Source organism: Triticum dicoccoides, chromosome 5A, assembly GCF_002162155.2.
Source record: "Triticum dicoccoides isolate Atlit2015 ecotype Zavitan chromosome 5A, WEW_v2.0, whole genome shotgun sequence".
Classification (NCBI taxonomy): domain Eukaryota; kingdom Viridiplantae; phylum Streptophyta; class Magnoliopsida; order Poales; family Poaceae; genus Triticum; species Triticum dicoccoides.
Window position 1 is genome coordinate 255,789,034 of NC_041388.1, and position 10,170 is coordinate 255,799,203.

Below are 10,170 nucleotides of genomic sequence, written 5' to 3' on the forward strand. Positions count from 1 at the left end.
AGACTCGAGCCCCTACCGAGTGCGCCGCACAGTCACGATGAGCATGATTTAGCTCTACCATCGGACAGTGTTCAGGAGACCGCACCAGCAACCGCTCCGACCCTCAATTCAGAGCCAATTGCGCCATCCATGGACGGGTGGATAGACCCTGCCGCGGAGGCCGTATTCTCAGCGGCGATCGAGCTGAATATCGACCTTACCCTTCATGGGAGCCGTGACGCCGAACTACCGGATTCTTCCCCGGCCACGGACTCCGAACTGCCTGCGCCCATGCCTATCGAATCCGATCAGGCGCCGATCATGGAGTTCACCTTCGCGGATGTCTTTCAGCACTCGCCTTTCGGTGACATACTGAACTCATTAAGGTCTCTCTCCCTGTCAGGAGAGTCCGGGCTGAACTATGTTCGGCAGGATTGGGATGCGGATGACGAAGAAATTCGCTGCCCACCCACCACCCACTTAGTAGCCACTGTCGATGATTTGACCGGCATGCTCGACTTCGACTCCGAAGACATCGACGGTATGGACGACGATGTAGGAGACGAATAGGAACCACTGCCTACAGGGCACTGGACGCCCACTTCATCATATGATGTATACATGGTGGACACACCCAAAGAAAATGACGACGAGGAACGGAAGGACGCAGCGAAGGGTTGCTCCCTCGAGAAGCAGTCAAAGCGGCGGCATAAGCGCCGCTCCAAATCCCGCCTCGGCAGAAACATCGATCATATAGACCCAGCGATAGAGCAGGGTAAACCATCGCCTGACCAGGGCAAAATGGAGAATCAAACCGAACAACCCGACCCCGTCGAAGATAACAGTCCGGACGACATCACACCGGACAGGCACCCGGAGCAACAGAATGCCCATCAAAGGCTAGTTGCCACTGCGAGGAGTCTGAAGAAGTAGAAGCAAAGGCTCAAGGCTGCACAAGACACACTCAGAATCAGATGGAGTGAAGTACTCAACACTGCAGCGAAGTACGGCGGTAATCGCCACACCAAGAGCTACCCAAAGCGAAAGCTGCTACCTGAATTCGATGAGGAGGCCTTAGATCCCCCGCAATCAAAAAACAAAACGGCCATCCAGTCGGATAGACGACCTCGTGGCCAACATAGAACGGCAAACGACGCCGCACATAAGCCGGTACGCGATCCACGTGAGGACCCGCATCAAAAGTACGGTGCAACCAGGTCCATCTATGGGCCACGCAAGCGCGTTCCAGCATGCAATGCAACACAACAAACATCCCAATACCACGGTACACCCAAATACATGGGTGCCGCACACCCCCTATGTTTCACCGATGAGGTGCTGGACCATGAATTTCCAGAGGGATTCAAACCCGTAAACATAGAGGCATACGATGGAACGACATACCCTGGGGTCTGGATTGAGGACTACATCCTCCATATCTATATGGCTCGAGGAGACGATCTCCACACCATCAAGTACTTACCCCTCAAGCTCAAAGGGCCAGCTCGGCACCGGCTTAAAAGCCTCCCCGAAAACTCCATTGGAAGCTGGGAAGAGCTCGAAGACGCTTTTCGGGAAAATTTTCAAGGGACCCATGTCCGACCTCTGGATGCAGACGATTTAAGTCATATAACTCAACAGCCCGGAGAGTCAGCCCGAAAGCTTTGGAACAGGTTTCTCACTAAAAAGAACCAAATAGTCGACTGTCCGGACGCCGAAGCCTTAGCAGCTTTCAAGCACAATGTTCGAGATGAATGGGCCAGACACCTCGGCCAAGAAAAGCCGAGAACAATGGCAGCATTAACAGCCCTCATGACCCGCTTTTGCGCGGGCTAGGATATCTGGTTAGCCCGATGCAGCACCAGCGACCCAAGTACATCCGAAGTCAGGGACGAAAACAGGAAACCACAGCGCAGCAAAAACAAGCACCAGAATAAAGAAGACAGCCCGAAGAGCATGGCGGTAAACGCCGGATTCCGAAGCTCTCGGCCAGATCAGCAAAAGCTGCCCTCTAAAGGAAATAGAGACGAACTGTCCAGCCTAAACAAGATTCTGGATAAAATATGTCAGATCCACAGCACCCCCAATAAACCCGCAAATCATACCCATAGAGAATGTTGGGTCTTCAAGCAGTCCGGCAAGCTCAATGCCGAACACAAGGGGAAAGATACACCAAGCGAAGACGAGGGCGAGCCTCGCAAGCAAAGCACTGGGGAACAGAAGAAGTTCCCACCAGAAGTCAAAACAGTAAACGTATTACACGTGACAAAGGGGAGAAACAAAGCGGCACTCCTAGAGACACATGCCCCAGGGCCTATCACCGCGGAGTTCTGCCACTGGTCGTCCCAACCGATCACCTTCGACCATCGAGATTACTCGGCAAGTATCCGGCGTGCAGGATGGGCTGCCTTGGTATTAGACCCAATAATTGACATATACCACTTCACACGAGTCCTGATGGACGGTGGCAGCAGTATAAACCTGATATATCAGGACACAGTCCGCAAAATGGGGATAGACCCAACAAAAATTAGCCACAGCAATACTACCTTTAAAGGAGTAACACCAGGCCTAGAGGCCCATTGCACGGGCTCCCTGCTGCTAGAGGTTATATTCGGCCTCCCCGACAACTTCCGCAGCAAAAATCTAACCTTCCACATCGCCCCGTTCCAAAGTGGCTATCAAGCACTACTCGGACGCAAAGCTTTCGCTCGCTTTAACGCAATACCGCATTACGCTTCCCTCATGCTTAAGATGCCCGGTCCACGTGGCATCATTACAGTAAATGGAAATATTGAGTACTCCTTGCGCGCGGAAGACCGTGCGGCTGCCTTGGCAGCCACACACTAAACGGCCTCACCGACTAAAGCATCTGACAGGTCGTTAAGACCACGGACACGGTTGGATGAGTCCAGTACAGCTATATGTAATTGATACAGGTTTGATGGCTATACCCCTATTACAATACAAGGGGCTCAACGCGTGCGCACAAGTGGCAATCAGGCTCAACTTTACTCATTTTGAACTATATATTGTTTATTTAGTATAACTTACCTTTTGCACGACAACTTTTCAATTAAGTTCCTCTCTTTTTCGGATGACCATCGTGCTACACCCGTCCAGAATACGGCACAACAGAGACACAGGCGCAGACGTGCAGCAGGGACCCGTTCCAAGCATGCGTAAACCTTTTTTACTGTCTCTTGCTGATACACATCCCTCGGATTCTCACTACAATTGAGAAGGATGCTGACGTATTGGCATGTGGCCACGTCAGAATATTGCATGTACCTGGACACCAGGGGCTTATTACAAAGGGCACTGTTTAGGCCCGGATTACATCATAAAGACCGAATACCTTAGGGAGTGTTCGGCATCGCGAGTTTGGCCTTATATGCATCAGCTCCGAATCATGTCTTTGGTCAAATGTTGGGTTTTCCTGGCTCCTGTGTTTTGCTGCCTTACATTCCGCTCTATCGGCTAAGGCGGCACCAGGAGAACTACTGCGATTGTGCCCTGGTTCATCCGGACAAGCACCTCAGTAGAGAAAGCCGAAAACTGACTGTCATGATATAGCGTGAGACTGGTCAACCACTCGATGACCTAGCAGAATCTTCGGGATTCCTCCGCTTTAACGAAGGGCCACTTCCCGGCCAGGCATGTACGCACCCCGTATTCGGATGAGTGCAGAGCCACCAAGGGCTATATAGTAGCCCCATTGTCAAACTCCTCTGGCTAAGTGAAAGTGTTAAAGCATTATAGTCCGGTTGCCTAGTTCGTTGCGCCATCACCTCCTTAATGGACCAAGACGTTGGATCAAGTGTGAACATGCGTCTTCTGCGAACACCCCCGCATTATATGCGTGGGGGCTGAAGCCGACGACTACAATCTTTCAGGTTATATACATATATACATAAACGGCCGCACAGGAGGCATCATAGCACTTTTGGGCAAAAGTATAAATACAACCTTGATAAATTCAATAAAACATTGTTTTTACAATGGGAATACATGTCACTCAAACATAATATTCTTCGAGCACTGAGCCTCTATTGAACAAGCGCCTTCAAGAACTTCTTCAAAGTAGTGCTCGGCAGCCACTCGGCCTATGGCCGAACCCTGTGCCGCAATAGTGGTGGCATCCATCTCCGCCCAGTATGTTTTGACACGGGCAAGGGCCATCCGCGAGCCTTCTATGCACGCCGACCTCTTCACAGCATTGATGCGTGGCACAACGCCAAGGAATTGTTACACTAAGCTAAAGTAGCTATTCGGCCTTGGCCCTCCTAGCCACAAATGATCCACAATGGACCTCATGGCTAGTCCGGATAATCTATAGAGATCGACCCAACCGGTCAATCGCTCATTCAGCAGCAGCGGACGGACTAGAGCGTGAAACTATGACCAAAACAGCTTCTCCACTTCGGGACCTTTCTGATCCTTGAAGTACTCGGCGGCATGAGCAACGCTGGCAGCCAAATCCATGTACGCATCCGCAGAACTCCATAGCCGGTCCAGAGGAGCATACTTCGGATCTCCTAACTTAGTCCGCAACAAGAAAGGCTTCCCAGACACGATATCTGCAGCCTGATTCAGCTCCTCCTTCGTCGCTCTAATTTTGGAGCGGGCTTCCTTGGCAGCCACCCGGACCTTCTCCAGGTCCGTCACTTTCGCCCGGTTTTCCTCTTCAAGAAGCTGGTAACGGTCAGCAGCATCTTTTAACTCCACGGCCATCTTGGCAATTTTTTCTTTGCTCTCGCAATGTGCGGCCTGTTCGGCCCTTAACTCTTCGGCCGCCTGTAAAGCGGCCGCATTGCTACTCCTGGCTTGCTCCTTGGCTCGGGCAAGCTCTACCCGAAGGGTCTCCACGGTGGCCGCTCCATCTGTAGTCAAAAACATATTAAAGATACTAGCATCAGGCCGCTCTTATTGTGTGACAATCGCCAGAAAAATCACTGACCCTGCGCCTCGTCAAGCCGCTTGTTGACATGCACGATGTCGGCATCTGCCGCATCCAGCTGCCACTTTAGTTCGGCATACCCATCAGTCCGGCTAGCCACCGGAGCCTCCACCTCCTGCACATAAAGGCAGTCTGGTTATTACCTGGGACTATGATCCTCTGTTTGCCGCCGTTTTCGACGACAACCAGAGTCTCAGGGGCTACTATGTCACAGGGCACATTTAAATATGTGCGATACTTTCACAAATGTACATCATTTCATGTACCTCAAAACCCGTTAGTAGACTCATAAAGGCTTCATGTAGCCCGCTTTCGGCGGACGAAATCCTTTCAAACACCGTACCCATCAATGTGTGGTGCTCTTCTGAGATAGCCGCTTTCTCCAGCAGATCCCTCCGTACATTCGACCGCACACCAGATGGTGCCGGACTCTTTTGATTGCTCTCTTTGAGAGCCGAATACTGAGGACTTAGGGTGGCCATAGGATTACCTTCTAGCCTTGCCGAATCAGGCCCTCTGCGACGACACCTCGAGGTCGCCCGCTTCGTAAGGCGGTGTGGCAGGGGAAGGTGTTTCGCTATCCATCATCTCTGGAAGAAGATCCCCCAAAGACGAGCTCAACTGAGAAGGGCAAAGATCCGAACTGCAAGATAAATGCTTCGATTATTTTCCTCAGAAATAAAGCAAGATATTTTCGTTATTGAATACCCTTTTACTTACAGCTCGGTAGAGGGCTGATCCCCGCGCGGACACTGTGCGGCAAGAGTACCCTCCGAGGCAGGTCCCTCTGGCGGAGATTTCTTCTCCTGTTTGGAAACCTTAGTTTCTGGATCTTCAGAGGTAGACCTCCTCCTTCCCCGGGGAGAAAGAATGTCAGATTCTTCACCTTGGTTATCCTCCCTCGCGGAGGCGCTCATTCCCTCGATTGGGATAGGTAGCGATGGAGGCCCGCTCTCGCCCTCTTTATTCCCCCTTCATCTTCCTTTGAGGGCACTAGACAAGGTGCTGGCTCGAGCATATTTTCCAGCACGGGATTGTCCAAGCCTTCAGGAAGGGGGGCCAAACACCGGATCATCTTCGCCTTTGTTATCCAGTCCTGGTCAAAGAGCGATTCTTCAGAATGATGTCATGATAAATAAAAGGACAGTGTGTTCGGCCATGGGATTACTTACTTGGGCAGCGGTGCAGTTGCTGCTCAGGCCCACGTCCTCGGTAGTGTCCGGACACTCTATTTGGGGTCCAAAGAATGATTTGTACATCTCCTCGTGCGTCATGGCGAGGAAATTCTGAATAGTGCGTGGCCCTTCTGGGTTGAACTCCCACATGCGAAGGGGTCGGCGTTTGCAAGGCTGGACTCGACGAACCAGCATGACTTGCATTACCATAACCAGACTGAAATCTCCCTCGACGAGATATCGGATACGGCTCTGCAATATTGGCACGTCCTTGGCTGGACCCTAGCTCAGTCCCCTGCTGATCCATGACATCAGTTGTGGTGGAGGGCCCGAGCAAAAGGTGGGGGCAGCTACCCACTTGGCACTTCGGGGAGCTGTGACGTAAAACCACTCCTGTTGCCACAATCCGGACACCTCTGGAAAGGAACCCTTTGGCCATGGAGTATCAGCAATTTTGCTTATTAAAGCACCTCCGCACGCTGGGTACTGTCCCTCGACCATCTTCGGCTTCACATCGAAGGTCTTGAGCCACAAGTCGAAGTGAGGGGTGATGCGGAGGAAGGCCTCGCAAACGACAATAAATGACAAGATGTGAAGAAGGGAGTCCGGGGCCAGATCATGAAAATCCAGCCCGTAATAGAACATAAGACCCCTAACAAAGGGATCCAGAGCAAGGCCTAGTCCTCGGAGGAAGTGGGAGATGAACACAACGCTCTCGTTGGGTTCGGGAGTAGGGACGACCTGCCCTCAGGCGGGCAGCCTATGCGAAATTTCGGCGGTCAGATATCTGGCCTCCCTCAACTTCTTGATGTCCTCCTCCGTGACGGAGGAAGACATCCACCAGCCTTAATGGCTGGATCCAGAGATGATTGAAGGTCCGAAGCACCTGACGTTGGCTTTGGGTGTTAGAACTCGAGGCGGGGGAAGGATTCGATTGAGCACGGGAGGGAAAAAAGTAAAAGCCTGGTCCCTTTATAAAGAGGGTGAATATCAAGCGTCCTCCTCGTGGCCGTTTGGGACTTGCCTAAAATCTAGGAGTCCTAAGCACGGTTGGGTTACCCACGTCCATATTAATGAGAATCCCATAATAAAGGGAACACGATCTCTGCTTTGACAAGACGTGTCAAGAAACCGCCCCGCGCTATGTGCGGGGCTGGTTAAAGAAAACGGTTCAAATAATTACCGGGCCGTGGCGTGATGTCATGCTGCCGAAACGTGTCAGCAGATTAGATTTGTGGAAATATTATTCTCCCTATAATGGTATGTGGAACTTATTTTGCAGGGTTGGACACTATCCTTGTATCCAAACTCTTCCGTGGTGTATTCGGAGGAGGAACCCGCCTTGCAATGCCGAAGACAACACTGCACGCCGGACTCATCGTCATTGAAGCCTGGTTCAGGGGCTACTAAGGGAGTCCTGGATTAGGGGGTCTCCGGACAGTCGAACTATATTCTTTGGTCGGACTGTTGGACTATGAAGATACAAGTTGAAGACTTCATCCCGTGTCCGGATGGGACTCTACTTGGCGTGGAAGGCAAGCTAGGCAATGTGGATATGTATATCTCCTCCTTTGTAACCGACCTTGTGTAACCCTAGCCCCCTCCGGTGTCTATATAAACCGGAGGGGTTTTAGTCCGTAGGACAACATGCAATCATACCATAGACTAGCTTCTAGGGTTTAGCCTCTCCGATCTCGTGGTAGATCAACTCTTGTACTACTCATATTATCAAGAATAATCAAGCAGGACGTAGGGTTTTACCTCCATCAAGAGGGCCCGAACCTGGGTAAAACATCATGTCCCCTGCCTCCTGTTACCATCCGCCTTGGACGCACAGTTCGGGACCCCCTACCCGAGATCAGCCGGTTTTGACACTGACACACACTCACTTAGTTTCTTTTGTTGAGCTTTCATATACTTATAGCTCTAGTGCATCCGTTGCATGGCAATCCCTACTCACTCACATTGATATATATTGATGGGCATCTCCATAGCTCGTTGATATGCCTAGTTGATGTGAGACTATCTTCTCCTTTTTGTCTTCTCCACAACCACCATTCTATTCCACCATAGTGCTATATCAATGGCTCACGCTCATATATTGCGTAGTTTGAGAACATCAAAAGTATGAAACAATTGCTTGGCTTGTCATCGGGGTTGTGCATGATATATAATATTTTGTGTGGTGAAGATAGAGCATAGCCAGACTATATGATTTTGTAGGGATAACTTTCTTTGGCCATGTTATTTTGAGAAGACATGATTGCTTAGTTAGTATGTTTGAAGTATTATTATTTCTATGTCAATATTAAACTTTTATCTTGAATCTTTCGGATCTGAACATTCATGCCACAATAAAGAAAAATTACATTGAGAAATATGTTAGAAAGCATTCCACATCAAAAATTCTTCTTTTATCATTTACCTACTCGAGGACGAGCAGGAATTAAGCTTGGGGATGCTTGATATGTCTCCAACGTATCTATAATTTTTGATTGCTCCATGCTACTATATTATCTATTTTGTATGTCAATGAGCTTTATTTTACACTTTTATATCATTTTTGGGACTAACCTACTAACCGGAGGCCCAGCCCAAATTGCTGTTTTTTTTGCCTATTTTAGGGTTTCAAAGAAAAGGAATATCAAATGGAGTCCAAACGGAATGAAACCTTCGGGAACGTGATTTTCTGAACAAACGTGATCCAGGAGACTTGGAGTGGGCGTCAAGAAACAATGGAGGAAGCCACGAGGCAGGGGGCGCGCCTACCCCCCAGGGCGCGCCCTCCACCCTCGTGGGCCCCCCGTTGCTTCACCGACGTACTTCTTGCTCCTATATATATCCACGTACTGTTGGAAATATGCCCTAGAGGCAATAATAAATTGATTATTATTATATTTCCTTGTTCATGATAATCGTTTATTATCCATGCTAGAATTGTATTGATAGGAAACTCAGATACATGTGTGGATACATAGACAACACCATGTCCCTAGTAAGCCTCTAGTTGACTAGCTCGTTGATCAATAGATGGTTACGGTTTCCTGACCATAACGGGATCACATCATTAGGAGAATGATGTGATGGACAAGACCCAATCCTAAGCCTAGCACAAGATCATGTAGTTCGTATGCTAAAGCTTTTCTAATGTCAAGTATCATTTCCTTAGACCATGAGATTGTGCAACTCCCGGATACCGTAGGAGTGCTTTGGGTGTGCCAAACATCACAACGTAACTGGGTGGCTATAAAGGTACACTACGGGTATCTCTGAAAGTGTCTGTTGGGTTGGCACGAATCGAGATTGGGATTTTGTCACTCCGTGTAAACGGAGAGGTATCTCTGGGCCCACTCGGTAGGACATCATCATAATGTGCACAATGTGACCAAGGGGTTGATCACGGGATGATGTGTTACGGAACGAGTAAAGAGACTTGCCGGTAACGAGATTGAACAAGGTATCAGTATACCGACGATCGAATCTCGGGCAAGTACCATACCGCTAGACAAAGGGAATTGTATATGGGATTGATTGAGTCCTTGACATCGTGGTTCATCCGATGAGATCATCATGGAACATGTGGGAGCCAACATGGGTATCCAGATCCCGCTGTTGGTTATTGACCGGAGAACGTCTCGGTCATGTCTGCATGTCTCCCGAACCCGTAGGGTCTACACACTTAAGGTTCGATGACGCTAGGGTTATAAAGGAAGTTTGTATGTGGTTACCGAATGTTGTTCGGAGTCCCGGATGAGATCCCGGACGTCACGAGGAGTTCCGGAATGGTCCGGAGGTAAAGATTTATATATAGGAAGTCCTGTTTCGGCCATCGGGACAAGTTTCGGGGTCATCGGTATTGTACCGGGACCACCGGAAGGGTCCCGGGGGCCCACCGGATGGGGCCACCTGCCCCGGGGGGCCACATGGGCTGTAGGGGGTGCGCCTTGGCCTACATGGGCCAAGGGCACCAGCCCCTAGAGGCCCATGCGCCAAGATATAGGAAAAAGGGGAGAGTCCTAAAGGGGGAAGGCACCTCCGAGGTGCCTTGGGGAGGAT